At 35.5% G+C, this 22,458-nt stretch overlaps 1 protein-coding gene and 2 long non-coding RNA genes across 3 annotated transcripts in view; all 3 read left to right on the plus strand.

Moving 5' to 3' along the window:
* Positions 1-22,458, plus strand: part of LOC147073085 (uncharacterized) — a 692,917-nt gene that overhangs the window by 540,140 nt on the left and 130,319 nt on the right. The gene's annotated exons all lie outside the window — the stretch shown is intronic.
* LOC147073089 (uncharacterized) overlaps positions 1-22,458 on the plus strand; it is a 251,223-nt gene that overhangs the window by 180,176 nt on the left and 48,589 nt on the right. The gene's annotated exons all lie outside the window — the stretch shown is intronic.
* On the plus strand, positions 1,040-3,984 carry LOC147073091 (uncharacterized). The gene is made up of 3 exons (XR_015070445.1): positions 1,040-1,666; positions 2,131-2,287; positions 2,561-3,984. It is a non-coding gene; the product is annotated as an uncharacterized LOC147073091 (long non-coding RNA).

Consider the following 22,458-nt stretch of genomic DNA (forward strand, 5'->3'; position numbering starts at 1 on the left):
AAGGCAATTTCACACTTTTGTGCCTCGAGGTTTATTTGCAAAATTAACAATGGCCTTGCTTCGTGTTGGAAATTATCTGTAATCTACCGTCATTATTTAGAATATGTATGAACAATCGCAAAAAATAACACTCAACAGCACGTAGATATGAATAATCAATACAAGGAATCTCTATCAAGAGTATATTCTATAAATATTGTAACGAATAATTCACAAGATTTAAGAATGCAACAGTGTTTATTGAACATATCTATATAATTAGGAAACGCATCAGATAAAAATCTTTTGAAAAATCGGATTCCAGCCATAGTGGTATACCAATTTAGCCACCAGGATCCAATGAACTAATAATAATACGACTGAAGCGCTTCTAAAATTTTGCTAATATTAGCAACTGGTTTTTCTGGTTTGAACTTTCCTACAGGTACCAATAATAGATAGATACTTTGCTTGATTTCTAGGCAGCGTCAGTATCGTTCCAAATTTTAGTCTTAATGTACTTGCACTTGCCAATAATTTAATATTTAATTTTTTATTTCTTCGACCGATAACCTAAGTATATTTTCTGGTGACGTTTTTGTTGCATATTCATCACTCATCGGTAGCTACTTATATCGGTAACTATTATGGTTAAGGTGATGTCTCTAGGTAAAGTTGTTATCGAAAAATAGCTAGAAAAGTTTATTAATCGGTAAATATATATTCAAAAGTAATGAGAAAAATAAAATAAAAAATTAAGAAGTATCATGGAGTTCTATATACCAAAAATACGTGTCAAATTCGGTACATTTCTATCGGGTGGTAAGAATGAATGACATAAGATTTATTATCAAAATTACGATAAAAATGTACGTAAATCTATTACCCAGGGAAACGCTAAACGAAAATTGGAATTTATTATATCCTTATATCTTGTTTTTCAAATTTAAAAAACATCGATTTAGAGGTTAGAAAGCACGCAATTAAAATCGAAAAACCTCGGCTTAGACGCAATTTATCGCGATAAACGCTTAGCGTTTCTATTAAAAATATTATTTATTAATTTTTACGGCAGTAATTTGAATTTAATCTTGTATTTTTGTATATTAACGAATCGATAGAAATCGAAACAATAATAATTGCCCAAATTCAACCGATGTTTAGCTGTCCGGTGCTGCCACCGTGGAACTATTTCGAAACAATACACATATACAAAATACACACACATGCAACAACATGACATTGAAAATGAAACTCACACATAGACAAGACAAAATAACATTTTTCTGCTTCATTTTCGCTAGGATCAGTTTGTGGTAAAACTTCGACGCGAAATTGCCATATGAATAAAAATAACTTTATAATTAAAATTACAATATTTACTTAATATACGTAGGAACCTGCCTATATTCAAAATTTGAAACTGCGAATTATTTGCAATTAGTATTTGCTTAAATTAAAACTGTTTTTTATCATTATTTATGATAAAAATAATCAACAAAATAAACAAATCTCGCATTTTAACATATGGTAGCATTCGTGCTCTCGATCGAATACACAGACATCGAATATCGGGTTTATAACAATTCTTCTTTATTTTTTTGCCATTATTATATTGTTTGAAAACAGGAAGGAATCGACTCATCAGCATAGATAAGATACTTCTCATCAGTAACATTTTTGTCAAGTAAGTAAACTTTTCAGTGTATAATAAATAATATTATTATCGTACATCAAAATGACAAACTATGTCACGCAGTTTTGATTGTCAAACAAACATTCAAAAATTATTTAAAAGAGTTACATATACTGTATTTTCAATCACCATCATGCATTTATCATCAATATATATTATTTTAGGCGTATACTCATCGTTTTCGTAAAATTATAAATACTTTACGTCAGTTTGAGGTTATGTTTATGACAAATGTCATCGAGCCTATCTTGTACGTTTTGTAAATTATCTAATAGATAGTGAATTTCTTTCATTCGCATAATATGATTGTAGAAAATCAAATATTTTATGTGCTTTCAAACACGTGTCCGTGTTTTTAATACAACATAATCGTAAATTGAAAACGTTATCTACAGTGATAAGTTTAACACGAGTATATGAATATAATGAGGATATGTTTTTTTGTTTACATATAGATAAATCTTTTAATACTGATGAACTCGACGAAATATTGGACGACAGTGACTGCGAAGTCGGCGACGGTTACGAGTCCGACAACAGCGACGACATTTACATTCGACATTTACAACCTTCGACATCACAATCCAGGGTTCTTCCCTGGCTCACAAAATGGTAGGTTTACAATTTTCTTAATAATATATTTATTGGTTTTATATACCATCCAGTCATACATTAGATTCATTCATGCTTTGGCATAAAAACAAGAATTCATTACATCTTGTACACATGATGTAGCGATTGTCTCGAATGAGGAGTTGATGGTTTGAATAGTAAACTTCAATCAAAACATATTATTGCCCATCATTATTTGTATTTTTACTGCTAAATACTTGAATTAATGAGGAAATATGGATTATGTAATAATATTTTTTCCTATTGTTTCAGTATGCCGAATGCTGGTCCGGAATTGGAGGAAGATTTGTTGGCGAGAGGGCATGTTGCTGACAATGTACTCAGCTCCTTTTTCGAATACTTCAACCTCGCTCTCTTCGAAAAAATAGCTGAGCAGACAAATTTATATTCAGCACAAAAAAGGGACTTGTGGTCGGTGAATACGAATTCGAAATTCGTATTCACCGTCATCCAAATTATGATGGGTACATTAAGGTTTCCGCAGACTCGAATGTACTGGTGTTTATGATCTAAGCATTCCAATCATTAATCAAGCAATGCCCAGAGACGGGTACTTCGAACTGCGGAATCACTTTCATTTTGCAGATAACACTGCTGACCGCATGGGCTGCACAGATAAACTTTGGAAGATTAGTCCCTTTTTAAGTGAGGTTCTAAAAAAATGCCATACTTTGCCCAGACCTGCTCATAACTCCATCGACGAGCAAATGATGCCGTTCACTGGCCGCTGTAGACACAGGCAATTTGTGCTTAACAAGCCAAATCCTGTAGGCCTTAAAAATTTTGTTCTCGCGGCCAGAGATGGATTAGTGATAGATTTTCACATATATGTAGGGAAGGGAACGGTATCAGATGGAGATATGAAGCAGTTCGGTCTGGGCGCAAGTGTGGTCAAGTTACTCTGCCGGACTCTCCCCAATCCTCCTGCATTGTCTATACTGATCGTTTTTCACTAGTTTGAAGCTCGCCGATTCGTTACTTCAAGACAAAATATTCTTAACTGGAACTGTCAGAAGTAATAGAATCGGCGATGTGATTAAGAAATTAAAAAAACGATAAGGCAATGCAGAGGGGAGATTGGGATGAGAAGGTTCGGTAGGATGACAAAGTCTGTGTAGTCAAGTGGAAAGATAATAAATCCGTGTTATTATTTTACACTGCTGTCGGCAGTATTCCTGTTGGTACCTGCATGCGATGATCGAAGGAAGTAATGAGGAAGATCAGTGCCACTCAGCCGGCCATTGTAAAGCACTACAATATGTCGATGGGTGGCATTGATCTTTGCGATCGGGTAATTGCTTATTACAGGACTGCGATGAAGACATGCAAATGGCCTGTGAGGGTTTTTAACCACTTTGTGGACTTGGCGGTAGTAAACAGTTGGCTAATGTATATGCGGAATTGTAAACTAGAAAATGTACCCCGAAAGGATATTATGGGACTGTTGTCGTACTGAATCAGATTAGCGAAAGCTATGATTCGGTATGAAGATCGGGTAGCCAACATTTTAACACTGCCAGCACGAGGTCGGCCAAGAAACATGTCGACATCGCAGGTAGACACAGAGCCACCAGCTCGCAGGAGAACGGTTTTCCCCCAACCGATCGCTGAGGTACGTTTGGACAGCGTTGGCCACCATTCAGCATCCGTGTGCAGATACCCTGGATGCAAGTCCCGCACCAGGTATATTTACATAAAATGCAATATATACGTGTGCACAAAATTTTGCTTTGAGCTGTATCACACAGTATAGGATGCAGTTCAAAGCAATTTTAAAGTAGATATTTAGGGTTTTATTTCATAATTTTAACTAATTTTAAGTGTAAATATATTTAATTATCCTATTTATAATGTTTTTGTATTGTTTTTATTGTGTAATGTTCTATTAAAATTGACCATTCCTATGACAAGTTGTTTTCTTTACCTTCCCTAAGTTTATAGAGTAGGTAATATTCATCTGCAGTGTGACCTGGTAGCATATATAGTACATTAGGATCGGACATGGTTGAAACGAAATGAATTGGGATGTCTATATAATATCGACATTGTCATAATTATAACTACAGTCGAACTCGGTTATTACAATCTCGGACATAGCGAGATCTCGGATGTAATGAGGAAACAGTCGTTGACATTTTGTATATGATTTTCTCCATACATTTTTATTCACTGTTATAACGAGATACTTATCGGATATACCGAGCTAAAATACTGGTAATGTGTTGATCGTTTAAAGACATTTCGACCCTAAGCAATAAAATCCGATCGGACAGGATGCCGCCGGGGACAGATTACGTTTATGACACTAGTTAAGTGTCTAATTGTTGTTTTCGCCGACAATAAAAATACCTATTCTCTGATATAACGAGTACCGCTTATAACGAGCAAATTCAGCCGGTCCAACCTTCCTAGTAATAACCAAGTACAACTGTATATTCCTTATTTTGTTTAATAATAATTCGAATGGCATTTGTTTTGCTATTCATTTCATATCATTCTTTTATTCCACCTATACTAGAAATTCGATGTAATTGTCAATTGTACAAGATTAAACTCAATCTTATAAACATTTGTACTTAAATGTTCATTTACTACTATAAATGAATTTTACTGTAGAAAAATATTTATATTAATTCGTATTGACAACGTAAAAAAATCTGGTTCATTGGCTGGACAGGATACCTTGTATTGCCACTGTAAAAATAACTACGGTAAACAAAATGTAAAAATCATAAACACTTTAAATCAAATCGACATGTTAGAATTGTAAATATTTTATGGGGAAATATTAATTGTAAATATTTTTACATAGGTAAGTAAATATATAATAAATTTAAATGCATTTTTATCAAACTTATGATTTTTAATATGTGGCGACACACAATATTTTATTTTATATTTTATTGCCATCTGGTTGCGATCGACGAAAGTTTTTAGTAATACATTTTTAGAAATTCATGGTAGATGCCTGTAGATGCCTTTAGATGGCGTTGAAGTCACATTTGATCGTAAATTGAGGCAAAGAATTCGCCTTAAGGGTCAAAAATATTGTAGGTGTTTCGGAAATAATTATCCCGTACCCTGCCAACCCTGTCGTTCGTTATCCTCGCTCGAGCTGTCTTTCGCCGCCCGTCCGTGGTCCTTTCTTACCGTTTCGGGGTTCAAAAACCTTCCATTCCCCCCGCTCTCGGAGGGTCTTGACCCCAGAGGACACTAAACCCGAAGGTTCTTCCTCGTCCGCGGTGTCCTTGTGTCATGCGACTCTATTGAAATGAAATCATTGAATCACAATAGTGACGCGATGATTGTGCAAAAATTGTCGTATGCATGCATTGCGAGACGAAGGCGTAATGCAGGGTCGTTGCTCTGGATGATCACAGATTTATCGTCTCGTTTTGCTTGAGGAGAATTTGGTTTATTCGATTTATTTCAGTTATGTCCAACGCGTCGGATCGCACCGTACGAATTGAGTTGCAAAAATGTAATAAGCGATGCGTATATATTATACAGTTGTAGTCTAATATGATATTGAAGTTTTGATGATGAAGCGTCCTTTCGTCAAATTAACCACGAGCAAGCCCCATCGTGTCACTTAATTCGTATTGCATCACACACACACTCACATGGTCTGGTGTAGCAGGAGTGAGAGAAAGAGAAACTGTGCTACGCCGCGCTTTAAACTGAGCACAGTTTTCTCTTACCGTCACACAACAAACAAGGCTCTTCGCACAATGGTAAAATAGTTAATGTTTGTATCGTTTTCACGCCGAATGATAAATTAAGTATTTCTTTGTTGCGGCAAAAGACAGGTGTTGCTGAATTTGTAATGCATCAGTGGCCTCAGTGTCCTCAGCCAAATACAATACATTTGTTCAAATTAAAGAATGGCAGTGTGGGAGTGTGGTGGATCACTGTCAGTTTTGATACTGGATAGTGGATCACGTCATGCTACTTAAAGTTGGACATGTCTGATTTATTAGTTCGAACCAATGGGTCGATTTTTTGGGCCCGCACCAGTTGAAGTACGGCCTTATAGTAGAGAGGGTTCATAAAAAAAATTGGCTTAATGTATACGTACTATCTGTAGATTTTCCGTGTCATATTTGCTGTAAAATAAAATTCTCACTATTCTTGCTGTGTTGATCGGTTTATCCTTGATAATTGTTGAGACATTAGTAACATCAGTTGATTGTTTTTCCTAGATGCAGAAGTAATCTGCCTGTGATGATTTGGTGTTGTTGATACTTTGTTGATAACACTGAATTTTTGACATGTTTAGCTTTAGTTTAGCCTTATTATCAGGTTCACTTACCTAATATAAATGCCTCATCTCCATTTCTCTTCTACGTCTTTGTGATTTACTCACACGTACACTTTTTCAAATTACAAAGCTACATCAATCACAAATATATGTGCCTACGTACGATCCTATTATCTTTTCGAACACCTGACGCTAATAAGAATCTACTTTAGAATTAGTCAGGTATCCGGCGAAGCGCTTTAGGCATGTAAATGTAATGAAGAAGTGAAAACGTCTCTAGCGAAGAAAGGGAAAGGTCTCCTAAATGATAATTACATATTATGATGCGAACCTCTTAGCGGGTTGGGCTGGTTAAGTGTGGGTGGTCAGCGGTTAAGCGAGCTACTTAGACGGTCTATGCAGTTCCATTAGCACGTCGCCTTTACGACAAACAAACTACGATTAAGTGATGGGGCTTTCAGTTATGATGGTTAAAAACTTACCCATATAACAGAAAGTGGTATCATTTTGTAGATAATACAAGCTGGATACTCAGTTATACACATTAGCCAAATAGTTAGGCTGTTAAGATCCGCCATAAACGGTACACCTCTGTTAGCTATACGAATTTATTTTTATTGAACTAAGATTACAATTTATAAGTGGTGTTGGTTAGTTTTTAAAAATCAATTAAACCCTGCCTCGACCAAACCATTAAAGTTTAGGTATGCTATGGGCGATCCGACAAAAATGGTGCCCGCTTTCAGTCATACTTATTTGTTTTCGTTGAATTAAGATTACATATTACAGATGGTGTTGGTCAGTTTTATAAAACTCATTAAACCCTGCCTAAACCAAACCATAATCGAAAAAAATATTCTTCTATGTATAAAATATCTAAAATTATATATGGTTTAATTTAACAGCATAATTTTAGATATTTCATAGATAAATGAACAGTTTTTATCTACTATGGATTGGATTAGACAGGATTAAAAAAAAACCCTATCTACACTCTGTAGTCTTAATTAAATGAAAACAAATTAATATACTGAAAAAGTGTCCACTATTTTTGTCGGATCGCACCTAGCATACCTTGGTTTGGTTGAGGCAGGGTTTAATTGAATTTTAAAAACTAACCAACACCGTCTGAAAATTGTATTCTTAGTTCATACGATATAACGATTCACGCTAAGCTACTTACACTCGATGCTAAATGTATCAAACAAAGAACTCATAACTTTTCCACGCCATTTTTTTCAATCCTGTTTTTCGAAGAAATTTAATAATGATCAATCTTATCCATAACGCTTTGTTGTATTATTATTTAAATTGCGGTTTTCCTTATGCATGCCCAGACAGGTGTGGGGCGGCCATTTGATCACCTTTATATGTTTGCATATTATAAGATTTTTACATTCCCGTTTCCCAATACGCCTGAATGTTATGCAAATTTTTGACCCTTAATTTAATTTGCTATCCAAGTCAACGAACGAATCGAATTCAAATTATTATAATTCCGACCGGTCAGTAACACTGCTGTTAAATTATAGTTTGATACCTTGAAGGTTTTTTTTTTATAATGTCTGTGTATCGTATTTGTTTACAGGAAGTGTTCTTTCATTGTGCAATATTTACAACTCGCCTGTCATGTTGCATTCATAGTCTTTTTTTCCATCGCCAAATTTGGTTTTCGGCGAGTCATGGATTATTACGATTTGTTCTTGGTAGGTACTTGACATTATTTAAAAACAATCTTTTGTGTTGAAGTTTATTGACAAAATGCTATATAAGTACATAGTATTTTGTTTATATTATTACCTTGACTTGATAATAGTTATAATTGTCTGAAAGCTTAGATTGGATCGGTATTTAACGCTTTTTTGTCTACCTTACCTCCATCGCCGTCATCCGGGTGTGACCCTCTTCGCCCCCGTAACAGTCTTCCATGTTAAAAAGGGCATCCTCATCTCCTCTCAGTGGTCTCCCGACTAGCTTCCATCCTCTTGTGTTCGCAACTAGGATGATATCTATAAGCCTATGCGTATGTGTCTGGAATGATTTCGACATGTCCTGCCCATTTTGGGGCTCAGACACAACACTGCAGTAAGTGTGCGTCGACGCAGGTTTTACTTGATTCTAATCGGATGTATTTGGAATCAAGTAAGACCTGTGTCGACGCACGCTAACTGCAGTGTCGTGTGCCTTAGCGCGCTTAGTCGTATTAGTTATGAAGGTAAAGAGTTTCGAATATTCGTACATGCGGTACACCTCACCATTATGCCTAATACCCCACCCCATGGCACCCACATCCCATAACTCATTCTCACTCTTCTCGTCCCCTAGTTATTCGCTGTCACTTAGGTACATCAATCGAACTTCATGGGTTCGTTTCTCTTCTTGGTCGTGCACTCATGGCTGAGGATCGTGACCACATTTAAATTTCGCCATCCTTTGAGCGACCAAGACTTTCCATCCTTCTCGATCTTCCGCTTCTCTCAGGGCAGAATGGATGGTACCCCAGTCAGCTCTTTCACTTGGTCGCTCCATCGCGCAGACGCTGTTCCTCTGCTTTGCCTTCCCTGGAGGTTACCCAAAATTACCAGTCTCTCCAGGTTGTCCAGTCCGCGCCTGACAATATGTCCAAAAAACTGCAGAATTCTTCTCAGACATATCGTCGAGAGCCGTTCCTTTATCTTCAGTCTCTGGATGATTGACTGGTTCGTCCTGTGCTCCGTCCAAGAAATACGAAGCATTCGTCGCCAACACCACATCTCAAAGGCACTTCAGGGTCCAAGACTCGACTCCGTATAGAAATATCGAGAACAGAACACAAATGTTTGCACAAGCATCATTTTTGTGGCAATCGAAATTCCCCGATCCTTCCATATAGTGGTAAGGCGTGTCATCGCATTTTTTGCAATCTGTGTGCGCCTTCTTATTTCCGCTTCGCATCCGCCCTTTCCACTGTTGGTCGATCCCAGATATACAAACTCGTCGACTGTTTCGAGGTTTTGGAGTGTACTTGGTGTTGGTAGAAGGTTGGCCCAATCAACAACCATTAACTTGGTCTTATTCCTATTAATAAGGAGGCCATATTTGCAACTCTCTTCCTCTACCCGGTGTAGCAGCTCTGTGAGTTCTCTTTCATCAGCAGCGATTAGTGTGGTATCATCTGCGAATCTTAAGTTGTTCATTTTCTGGCCACCTTGCCAATGATCTAGGGCTCTTCGCATTATATGCTCTCCATATATATTGAATAACTGGGGAGATAAAACACATCCCACACCTTCTCGGTTCGGAAACTCTCAGAAAACGCACTATTTACTCTTACCTTTGTGTGGCTATTGTTATATAAGTTGTCTTATCAAAAACTTATATAACAATATATTATATATGTTAGATAAAAAATATTACAATTACTTAGTATTGTATTGTCCAATATCGCAGCATTTATTTGTGTGATTATAATAATATTATCTAATGCCGTTTTCAAACAGTTTTTTGACCGTGTCTGGTCATCGCGCTTATCAATCAATATCGATCACCAGTGATTCATTCCTCAATGCCTCCGACCTTAACTATTCAGGTAGCATCGGTTAGATCGCCCGTATAATAAAAATGAAACATAAATACTGAGGTCGGAACGTGCCCTACAGTATCGATTCATAATTCGTTACTATTTAGGACGTAAATGGATCGATCGATCAAACAAATAACATTGACGGTCACCGCGCATGATGGAAACTCATAAAAATGAAAAATTATTAGACAGGTACTTAACTTGGTTACTAGATCATGAACAGGTAGCCGATAGCTTAGTTTTTTTAAGGTTGCACTGTAATGTTCGCTTCTTTTTACAATATAGAGGAAATGTTATCATTATAATGAACAAATTTTAATTAAACTATGCCAGAAATTATGGAAATTTTAATACCCTTTTCCTTTTGTTTGTTCATTCCATTTCTGCTTGTCTTCTCCAGTAATCGCCACCTGATCAAGTCACCGATGTTTTAATTAATACCTATACCATTGGGCGCGTTGATGGTTCATGGTTATACCCACCTATCAGCAGCATGGCTGCTTTATCCAATAGTATTGTATAATGTAGTTTTGGTATACAAATCGAAAAGATGGTAATTTCAAAATCGTTCGTCACATGAATAAAGTAGGCTTAAATTTAATAGCAAATTTATTTATCAACATTTTAAACCTTGTTGAATTTATTCCCCACTCACGATTTTGTTATTAAAAATTACCATTAACCCCCACTCTTATTTAGCTTACTATCCTTTCCAACACTACTTAGCTCTTATTCTATCTATATCCACCACACAATATTGACAATACATAATTATAACAGTACATTAACTCAAACGTAAATTTCGGTACTCGTAATTGAGCGAAACACGTATCGTAAGCCCGCGCGCACAGGCGAGACCATGCCAGGACAGTGATGTCAAGCGACTAGCCAAAACGAATGAAAAACAGCATCTGCACATGCGCCCGTTCAACCTTTTGACATTCTACCTGCAACCCATGTCGAACGTGAAATTCGTTACATGCGTCAAGCATTTTTTTTTCTACCAAAAATGTCGCACTGACGCTATGTGCGGAAGTGCATGTTACACGTGTTTTGTGAATGCCAACAAAATCACGAACTATGTGCGACCGGGCGAATGCATGTTTTTATCTGGTGAATACCAAGTGATAAACTAAATGTGTATAGTATGATACCATACCAAGTTAAATAACAATATTCTTCTATATAAATAAAGAATGGCTTCTTTCTACAATACCAGAATTTCTTCTTTCGTCTGAAAAAATTGTGTTTTTTTTTGTTCAACCAACTCAGCTTGTCATCGAGTAAACAAAAATACTACCTATGCCACATTAATATTTAACAATCGTGGTAAAATTCTTTTATTCCAATTTTCGTACGTAATGGAAACAAGCATTCTGCAGAGTAAAAGTGACTGATCGGTAACAACTTAAAATTGAATGTTTTTCACTTCAATAACGACGTATCAAAACAGTGTTTTGAGATATTTACATAAAATGGTGTGGTGTAGCTATCTATCATCCATCACTGTAGATCGCCATTCTCGTATATTCATATTGTTATGTAACGGATTTCCTGTCATTCAAATAAATCATACAATTTTATGAAACATCACACCTATAATGACGTGAAACACGTTTTCCATAAATATTATTTCCCATCGCTTGCGCATAGATCGAACAGCGTACTGTAATATTATAATTTTGTTTTTTCGGTAACTGAATATTGCAAGAACAAAATTATATGATGGATGAGCTGTACTTAGATACTTATTTACGTGCTTGAAAAATATTGTTTAATTACGAGCTTTTAACACAATATCCAAGTACCACAGTTAGATCCAAACATGTTTAAGAAACCCATCTGTATATAGCCGGGTGCACACTAAACTTTGTCAGACATTCTTATTTATTTTCATTGAATTAATAATACACGTTACAGCGATGCCTAATATTAATATCCCGTAAGTCACTTTTTACAAATTGTGCAGGAAGCTAAAAAACTAAATATTCAATATTCCGTATCTGACTGTCAATAGTTCACACATGTTGTAACTATATAGCATGCCAATACCCGCAACGTAAAAAGTGGTAAAGCAAGGCACATAACGCCTAATATAATGATAACATCCAATAAAATGTGATATATATAAAGATAAACATACAAATTTGTTATATTACTTAGTGTTTTACCTTTTAAATAAATCTAAAGTGACATTTTAAAGCTGAATTGAACACACGTCATGCAACACACTTAACAGCTTAGAGGCAGTATACAGGCTATTACAGGTTTATTCGTGCAATGTTCAGATACAGGAAATTACTAAAATGGCTGTAGGTATCATTTTTTGTTAAAATAACTACAAAATACAGGAATTTCGCAGTCGATGGGCAGTATTTTTGTTGTTTTTAGTACTACATCAAAAAGTCATTTTTGTCACATAGGTCAGATGCAGGGTATTAACATTAGGTTTATTAGACCATCGAGATGGTGTTGGTTAGTTTTTAAAATTAAATACATTCTTCATCCATCCTCTTATCGTTTCTGCTTTTGACATTCTCTGTAATCATATTAATGCGTACGCATTCAAAATGCGGCTACCATGCAGTCGGCAATGCCTCTTCATAAGTCATATTATTATCTGTGATCTGATAAGACTTGTAGCTATGAGATATCCGAACCTGATACTCCTGTCAAGTAGTGTCAGTCGAAAGCATATTTACCACTGACGTTCAACTCCGTAGGCACCCTCCCAGGAATGCAGTGGCCGCGTATTCCTCGTTAAAACTCGTCCTGAGACGTCGGCTTCCTTTTGTTACTGCTGACAATTCCCGTTTCTTGGAGTTATACATAAATGTTATAATTATATTAAATTGCCGCTTTGCAGGGACACTTTGTCACCTGCCCGTCGAGGTTTCTTTGTTTTAACGCGTTTCTGAAATGAGGAAAAACTAGCGCATATTATACTTGTATAGATTGACGTGTTTGAGTTTGAACAATGTTTTCCATCCGCTGCACAATACAAAATTAACATGAAAATTATTATTCTCAGAACATTAAAAATGTTCGTCAAAAATTGTGCTACAATATTAATTATCTTCACGCTTTTATCTTGGTCTGGACGAGGCATTTCATATATAATTTAAACAATCTGATACTATAGTAATCAAGGACTAGGAAGCACAACAATTTACTCTAGTATTTTTTTTTTAATTCTACTTCTTTCTGTGGCATATCCGTTATCGGACTTCGGCGATGATTTTGGCATTATTTTCCTTGTCTGTCGCTGCTCTAAATATGGATGAAGTGCTTAACTAAAACCGGTCTTGAGATTTTTGATACGAAACATTCTTCTACCATCAGGACTTGGCTTACTGGAGATATTCCCTTGAATGATAAGATTAAGATGCAGACGTTGATATCTCTCGGAATGCTGCATGATGATGTGGCCTAATTATGCCAAGTTTATAGGTTAATTCTATTCATGGCGGTGTTTTCATGATTGATTTTTATGTCATGTGTAATGTAAACTTCCATGTAGATGTTGTCTCTTGTGTTTCGGCATCTTCAAGCAATACGCGCACACGTAATGACCAATCAGACTGAACGATGCTATTATGCATTATGGTACTATTACATACTGGTAATAATAGCGCGAAAAATGGCATTTTCTTATATTCGCGGTTTTTTTTTCTCTGTACCCATCTGTTTTATGTAGGTACTAGAAAGTCCTCAATTTTTTTATACTATTTGAAAAGTTTCTCCATTTGGTACGGTATAAACGTAAACCTGATTATTTCTTTTAATATTTGCATTCAATCACACACCTTACTCTCAACATGTTTAAATAATTATTATATAGTTAATTGATTTCGCAGAACCAAACGTTAATTAAATCCAGTATATTTATTGCACTGGTGGGAATTCAATTCTCGTTTCTATCGCTTTTATGTCTTGCATTCCTTCTGGAGATGTGCATTTTTTGCGTCGCCGTCGATCGGCGTTGCATTTTTATTCGCAAGACGGGTTCTTTCAAATACAGGTAATTAATTCTTCAATTAGACATTCAATAGAGTTAAATGCAGCTGGATAAATATGTATTATTTGCAAAAAAACCGTTTCCGCAATGTGCTACCGGGTAGCCACGGTTTTACCATACTATAGATTCGATCTTATTAGCTTACTATGACAAAGTAGGTAATTCATGTTGGTCGGTACTTATATCCCCGATTCAGTTAATCGTCCACATTAGTTTTCACTACAAAAATGAGATGGCTTTGCAATTTCATATGTACATATACTCGAAAATATAATATTACTGTGAAACTGCAGATATGACGTCCGCGTACAGGTACCCGGTAGTAGCGAAGGGCGGAGGTAGGCTGTTAAGATCCGCCATAAATCATCATCAGCTTGAATCTATCCACTGCTGGATGAAGGCCTCTTCAAGCTGCTTCCACTTCTCTCGTTCCCGTGCATTGCGTTGCCACGTACTTCCGCAGAACTTTTATCATTTCATCGATCCAGCGGCCTCTAGGTCTACCTTGCGGACGTTTTGTACTTCTTGGATACCACTGGACGACTAGATTTGTCCAAAGATTGTCTCTTCTTCGAGCTATGTGTCCAGCCCATCTCCATTTAAGGCTTTTACGTCATAAACTACGCCATTAATAGTTCACATTAAACTTTGTTAGTTTTTAACGTATTTGTTTTCATTGAAATAAGGCTACAATTTACAGGTCAGTTAGTTTTTAAAAATCAATTAAACCCTGTGTAACCAAACCGTAATAATTGTGGTATAGTACTGTTGGCGATACTTATTTGTTTTCGTTTCGTGAACAATATATTATTACTTACACATATTGTTGGTTCATTTTTTAAAACTCATTAAACTTTGCCTAAACCAAGCTAGATAAAAATATTATTATACCTATAAAATTTCCGATTTTATGTATGATTTAATTGCATAATTTTAGATATTCTATAGATAGACGAGTATTTTTTGACTATTAATTATTATGGCTTGGTATCGCAGGGTTTTATTGAATATTAAAAACTTACCAATACCAACTTATAAATTGTAGTCTTATTACAGTGAAAACAAATATGTATGACTGACAAAGTTTAATCTGCACTATTTATGGTGGATCTCAACAGTCTACCTCCACCCTTCGCCACTAGTACCCGATATATAGTCACTGATTCGAGAACTGCTCTTCTGTTTCATGATTCGTTTATACCTATAAAATCTAGCGTATTGTTCGTTTATATAGTGATATATATATATAATGCACAGAAGCAGTTTCACCTTTTAGTAATTAATAACCAATAAGTCAGTATCTCTTAGCATAGGTAAAAATGACCACTAATTATTGTACGCTCGGCTGATTCGATATGCGGCCCCGGTAAAGCGGACAGGTGTTGGCCCGATTGCCGCGACACGTGGTAAGAATGTGAACGTCTCTACTTATTTATTTATTTATTATACTTCGATACAATTATCACGGGCCATTAGATGTCTCAGTCGTCGGATAAAACTGTTCACACATCAATAGGCGTATTTGACGGTAACCTACATTATTTTTTTTATTTATTGATTCGAATGATTAAATCTGGCCAATTACTTTCGGACGAGCTTTCTGACATTTTGCAGCTGCTTCGTTTTAATGTTATCTCTCTAATATCTATCTATAAGTATCTTTATAATTTATATTAAATATATCAGCGAAAGTGGTTCTGATTGAGAGAAAGGTGTAACTGAAATCTCAGAAGTTATATTTTAACTTGGCATAATATACTGATTGACTTTAATGTCATATGTTTGGTCAGACTGTGTCCAATCATTTAAAAATGAATTAATTAATAAATAATTTCGTTTATGTCAATCACTTTATTTGTCTATATAGACTTTCTATTATCATTTTCGCAATCTTGATACATATTATTGTTTCCGTTCTACATTCGTAAATTTTGGCAAATGTCGTTTATATCTTTGCTGGGTTTATCGACTTTCTATCATAATTTTCATTTGATTAAAAGGCTTTAATAAATAACATTGTTTCCGCTTCCATATGTTTCGTTTAACCTACTTACTGTTGTTTTTGATATCCGAATTAAATTCAAGTACAATTTGATGAAAACTCTATGAACATACCATACCCATAATTAAAATAATTTTCACGACGTATGTGACGTAGTTACTTCATCCAATCACCCTCCAGTGTCGGAGCATAAGACAACCACAAGATTACGCTATTTTCCACTTCCCGCGACTTCTGCCACGTGAAACCTCCAGCGCGTAGATAGCGTTTGTTCTCAACGCCCTCAATGACGTGAAACACCATTGTTTCAAAGTTGTGTAAGCATAATGTGTCTTAACACTCCCCAAGACATCTTCTATTTTCCAATATATAATACGTTTGTTCTAGTTGAAAAACGACGATGTGAGAGTGTGGTAAATCACTGCCAGTTTTGATATTGGATAATAGATCACAGCCTCCTTGAAGTTGAACATGCCTGGCGTACACTTTCGTAATGCACAAAAAACGTTTAGACTAGGAAGTTTATATTTGTATAAAGACTTTGAAGGTTGCTAATTACTCTTTTTTTAAATAACGTATACGATTTATATTGGAAGATAATATTAACTCCAAATATGCATCCAACTGCATTCAAAGGTCACTGATTGTTATTCTGAAGGTCTGAAAAGTATACGCGACTATATTGTTATTTTTATTTTATAGTAATGGTGTGGACAAGAAATACTATTAGCCGTTATCGATGTCAACACTGCACTTGAGATTCTTTTAACGTTTTTAAAACGCGTTAAAATTTCCATTTATATGTTATTTACGCTCTCAGACGCACATGGGAAATTTCACTTTCTCTCACTCGGGCGGCGTCTCGTGTCGTATCGTTACACTCGCCTGTTTTTTATACCTTTAAATTCAAGTTCTCCTGGTGGTGGCCGGTCCATCGTTGGGCTGGGTCGTCCGGCCGGTGGCACTCTTTCGTTTGACCGGTCCGTCTGCTTCGCCCGGAGGAAATGGCGTTACACATACTAATAGTCTGTGCTGTCTTGTCAGATTATCGTTCATTTAGTGATACTATATATTATAGCGGTGGCGAAGGGTGGAGGTAGGCCGTTAAGATCTGACATAAATAGTACACACTAGAGATCAGTGGCGAAAACTCTATACTAGGTGATTATTTGAAGCCTTCCTTCTTAAAGGATTTCAAGTTATACACATTTATATTTTTATAAAAATCGATGTTTTTTAAAATAAATTTTAAAAATATTAAAACGATGAATTAGTCAAATATCTAAACGACAAAAAATCTATAACTTAATAAACTAAATTTTAATAATAAATATGACCATAAAATATAATATAATAATAAGATGTGACCCTGCAACGAATTCACATTTTATTACATTTTTTTACAATTGCAAGTTTATCTTTAAATTAAAAAAAAAAAATCTTTTTAATGTTTTCAGATACATATTTATTAATTAATACAGTTGAAATTGTAAATTATCAAAAAAAAATCTCAAATTGCAAGCTTCGTATTTTTCCGCTAGGTTCTCTGCTGGCGTGCCTCTCCCCCTTAATTTCATGTCGTCAGTGAGTTTTTGAAGTTTCATTAAATTAGTGTGTTGTTGTCATTGGTGTGTACCTACCTATTCATTAGTAGTAATATCGTATTATCTTCTTATTTCTCGTAAGTATACCTGATAAGTATGTTCTTTTTATCGGATCTCCACAGCCCACCTCTTTCCTAAAGTCACCCTTCGCCACTGCTCGAGGTGGGAAAACTGGTCGATTTTTAAGAAGGAAGGAGACACGGTGGAAACCCAAAAATCTGCTACGATAAAAAAAAACAACCGTGAAACCCTCGAAACATTATATCATCGTATGCGTTCGAATTTCGAACAAGTTTCGTGAAACAAGTTTATTGGGCCACACGTACCGAGTATGGGTGGTACATGCCGAGACTTTAGTACGCAAACTGGTGACAGTATTTTTCTAACTCACCTCTAGTACACACTACTTGGTCAGTCGAACGTATTTTTTTTCATTGAATTAAGACTACAGCGTGTAGATAAGGTTTTAAAAATCAATAAAACCCTGCCTAATCAAACCCATAGTAGATGGTTGTAAAAAATATATTCGTTTATCTAAAAAATATGCCATTAAAACAAAACATACATTATTTTAAATATTTTATAGATATTAGAATACTTTTTTATCTATCATGTTTTAGTTAGGCAGGGCTTAATGAATTTAAAAAAAACTAACTTACACCGTATTATGTAATTCGTATTCTTAATTTAACGAAAACATATAGGTAAGGTACCTACAAAAGTGTGCACTATTTTGTCGGATCGCCCATAGCATACCTAAACTATTATGGTTTGGTTGAAGCAGGATTTAATTGAATTATAAAAAAAACCATCACCATCTGCAGTTTGTAATATTAGTTAAATGAAAACAAATATGTATGACTGACAAAGTTTAGTGTGCACTATTTATGTTGGATCTTAATAGCCTACCTCCACCCCTCGCCACTGCTATATTATAGTGTATCGGAGCCTGCTCCAGCACTTCAGACGGTTCCCGTCAATATTTAATATGCACAGAAATTAACTTAATTCACAAAATGAATGTAACATTATTATTGAACATTGAAAGTCGATTGCCAATTGTAACTCAGTTTGGAAAGCGTTTCAGAAAATCGTAAGAGCCATTAGTTAAAATTTGTCGTAATTAGATAAGATACCTATAGCATTGTGGTCGATGTGCGTGGGCGCGAATCCCGAGAGACGCAGTTTCGATTCCTGCTGGGTTTTGTATTTTTTTTCAACTATTCTCAGAAGTTTTTTTCAAAATTATGTACGTTCGATACACAAATATGTCGTTGTTATTTTTAACTTGGGGAATACTTATCCAGTAAACTGAGCATAAATAATTACAAGATAAAAAGAACTTTTTATATACAACGTTTTTAAATTTTCTGTTGAATCATATAAACTTGACTTGACTAGTTAAACGATCAAAAAATTTGTACTTGATAGAAATAATACTGAAATGTCATATTGATTTCCATAGTAACGCACGTATATATTAATAATTTAGTTGCTAGGACCCCAGACCCCTAGCAACCAGTGATGGTGTCGAAATAACTTTTCAGACAAAACAGAATTAACTGAAAATGAATTCAATTCTACTTAAAGATGGCTAAAAGTATTAAAAGAATGCATTGGCATCGTGTTCTGATATATTCTAAAAGTTTCAAATGTCTAGCTAGTCGGGAAGTTAGTTAACAATTGATTGCAAGATTTGTACCGGACAAAGAAGAATACGAGCTAAGAAAAACGTTGTAAAATATATACGACAGAAAGGATTAGTACCTAAGTCTAATTCGGAAGTAACTACAATGTGAAAAAATATTGTCTTTTTTATTTAGCGCGGTGAATTTCTCGTTGCATCCCACCGCGTTGGTTTGTTGTTTATCGGTAATGGTTAGATACATTTTGTTACGAAAATATCTGTACCTAACCTCTAAAATATTGAAAAAAGTGAGAAGGGTGGGGTGATAATAGATTTTAAAAAAAAACAACAATTTATTTTTTGTTAGATATCCGCCTAACATCTTTATCTTCTATCTTAAACACCTTATCTTGCCATCACCTAACCCTAACCGATGTCGGACATTAGTTTAACGTAGTCGACATCCACCACCTCAACAGTCCTTTGAGAATGAATAGTTACAGTTAATAGTTTGGTTTGTTGGTAAAAAAAAAGTATACATAGGTACCTACATTGTAATTATCGAATTATAATGTTAGTATCGCGAGGTGAACGGTTTCGCCGAAATCGAAAGCCAACATGGTAGGCCGGAATAATCTCACGCGAATAAATAAACGAATTTCGCGGTTGTTCGCCTTTCATTCACTAGGCTCGAAGCCCGGGGTCTTCGTCAGACGTTATTATTTATTTTTATTGTGGCAAATAGTACTACGCTTTATTTTTTGCTGCTGCCAATAATTTGGCTGAACTTGACACCGATATTTTTAATCGGAGTTTGCGGTTTTGTTATGAAACGCCTTCCATCTTGCTTTCGATTTCTGCACCACTATTTTTCGAGTGGTAAATTTTACTTTTGCTGTATCCGTATTTTAACAGTAAAGTGATCGCAGATACATATCTCGTTTGATACCATATCGAAACAGTGTGTATTAGGCGAACAATGTTAGAATTATTGATTGACTGGAGTCGTGTATTAAGAAACGTGAACGTTCAGCAGTAATATTATGTGATTAGAGATTTTTAATCGGTAGCATCAGCCACTTGTATTTTTATTTCCTTATTTTCAAATTAATCGCGAGGAAGCCAGCGTGAACCCATCGTATCACTTGTTTCGTAACGCATCACTAACGACCTGCCGCAGGGGTAAGAGAAAGAGATGATGTAAATCCCCGCGCTTTACACTGAGGCGTAGTTTTCCCTTACCGTCACGCAATAGGCTCTATGCACAACCCAAGCTCTTAAAAGTATACGAAAACCATAATTCTCACAATTAATAGAAAATTGAGTATTTGTTTGTAGATTCTTATATTTTGTAACGCCTCTCAGTCAAGTATCATGACAATGGGAGAGAACGGTAGATGCTCCACCGTATATCACTGTCATTTTTGTTAATGGATAGTCGATCACAGGCTTCTTGAATTTGGACATGTCTTCTGCTATATAGATCTAATATAAATGTGCACAACCATCATGAATGAATACTCTCTCAAGCCGATTAACATGAAAAATACTTTGTCAAGTGAAATCAAATCTATGCATCAATCCACTTTACTTGTTTTTGGAAAACGACAAAAAAACTCACAGAGTAATAAGTATGTTTACTAACAGCGGTTAAGTATTTTCTTCACAGTTTCTACATTGAATTATCAAGCATGTTTACACACTCTCTTTTATCGCATTATCAAGAGAATATTTAAAATATCTTTGATTTACTAATTCAGATTGGTTCACAGTCGGTATTCACTTGTGCATTTTAAAATCAACCTCAATTTTTGTTTTAGTTTTATCTATTGTAATCGGTTAAGTGTTCTTTCATTGCTATATTAGATACCCGAAAATCTGCTTGATGATATATGATGATATAAAATATGCTTCTAGTAATTCCATAATAGTGTGTTAAATTTTTACTGATTCGATTAAACATGGACAATATCGCGACTGACATTTCGATATTTATGCCAAGAGCATCTCTATTAGTGGCAATATCGCTATTATTATTTTTATCGACACCGATCTAGTTGAGTGTTGGTTTTTTTTGCGGCCGGTAAGACTTTCTAAAGAAAATAATATCATCTCCCGACTCGATAGGTGCAGCTCGTTCGAGTTTGTTTAGTTTCCAAATGGGCTTTTTTTCCAACATTTTTTTAAACTCTTTCTTGAAGTGCCCCGCAGGTGTTGCCCGCAGTTTATCGTCATTTCGCTATCACCGGGGGAGCGTGGAAAACTCTCGATTTTCCCAGACTATGTCGGAATCTGTTTTTTGTCAACGTCGATTGTTTTCTTCATCCACTACGCTTTCTTTATCGAGTGTTTATTAGAGATAATTGCATGATTCTTCGATACAATTATATACGGTAAACGATTGCTAACAGTCAATGGGTCTAACTCCAACTCATTAAGTCAATAAATGGATACCCCTTAGATACAACGTATTAATATTAAAACGGACACGTCGGCGGTGTTATAATTAAGCCATGAATTGGCAATATGCACCATGATTGCTTATAATATGTATTTGTATCTAGCAATATAAAAGAGGACTATTTAGCAAGATAATAAATAAGAACACTACATCGGCACGGAGACTTTGCAATTTTGGTAGAGTTATTTTTTCGACCACGTCCATGTGTACTAGGGAACACGAAAAAGAATGTGAAGTGGTTTGCCTTCTCGGTGAGGCTCACACAAGATGTAAATGCAAGCGACTCTTGTGGTGTAGTGCGCTGGCCTTTCATCAGAGAGGTCCGGGTTCGATCCCGGTGAAGACACAATATATTTACGTGATTCTCTGAAGACCTGGGTGTTTAAGATCGCTTCACTTACATTACTAAATATACTACTGTTAAATTACACTACTGTCGTTAGGCCTCTAGGCCTGTTGTAGTGTAAGAATATATTATAATGAATATCTAAGAATATGTATGTTGTTATACACGTGTTAAAGAATATTATGTTATGTTAAATAGTTTCGTCTGTACCTATCATGAAATGCATTAAAATTTGTCACGTAAACGAAACGCGCATTCAATATTGATAA

The sequence above is a fragment of the Rhyacophila brunnea genome, unplaced genomic scaffold, assembly GCF_057557595.1.
Source record: "Rhyacophila brunnea isolate RB1 unplaced genomic scaffold, BYU_Rbru_1.0 scaffold_18, whole genome shotgun sequence".
Lineage (NCBI taxonomy): Eukaryota > Metazoa > Arthropoda > Insecta > Trichoptera > Rhyacophilidae > Rhyacophila > Rhyacophila brunnea.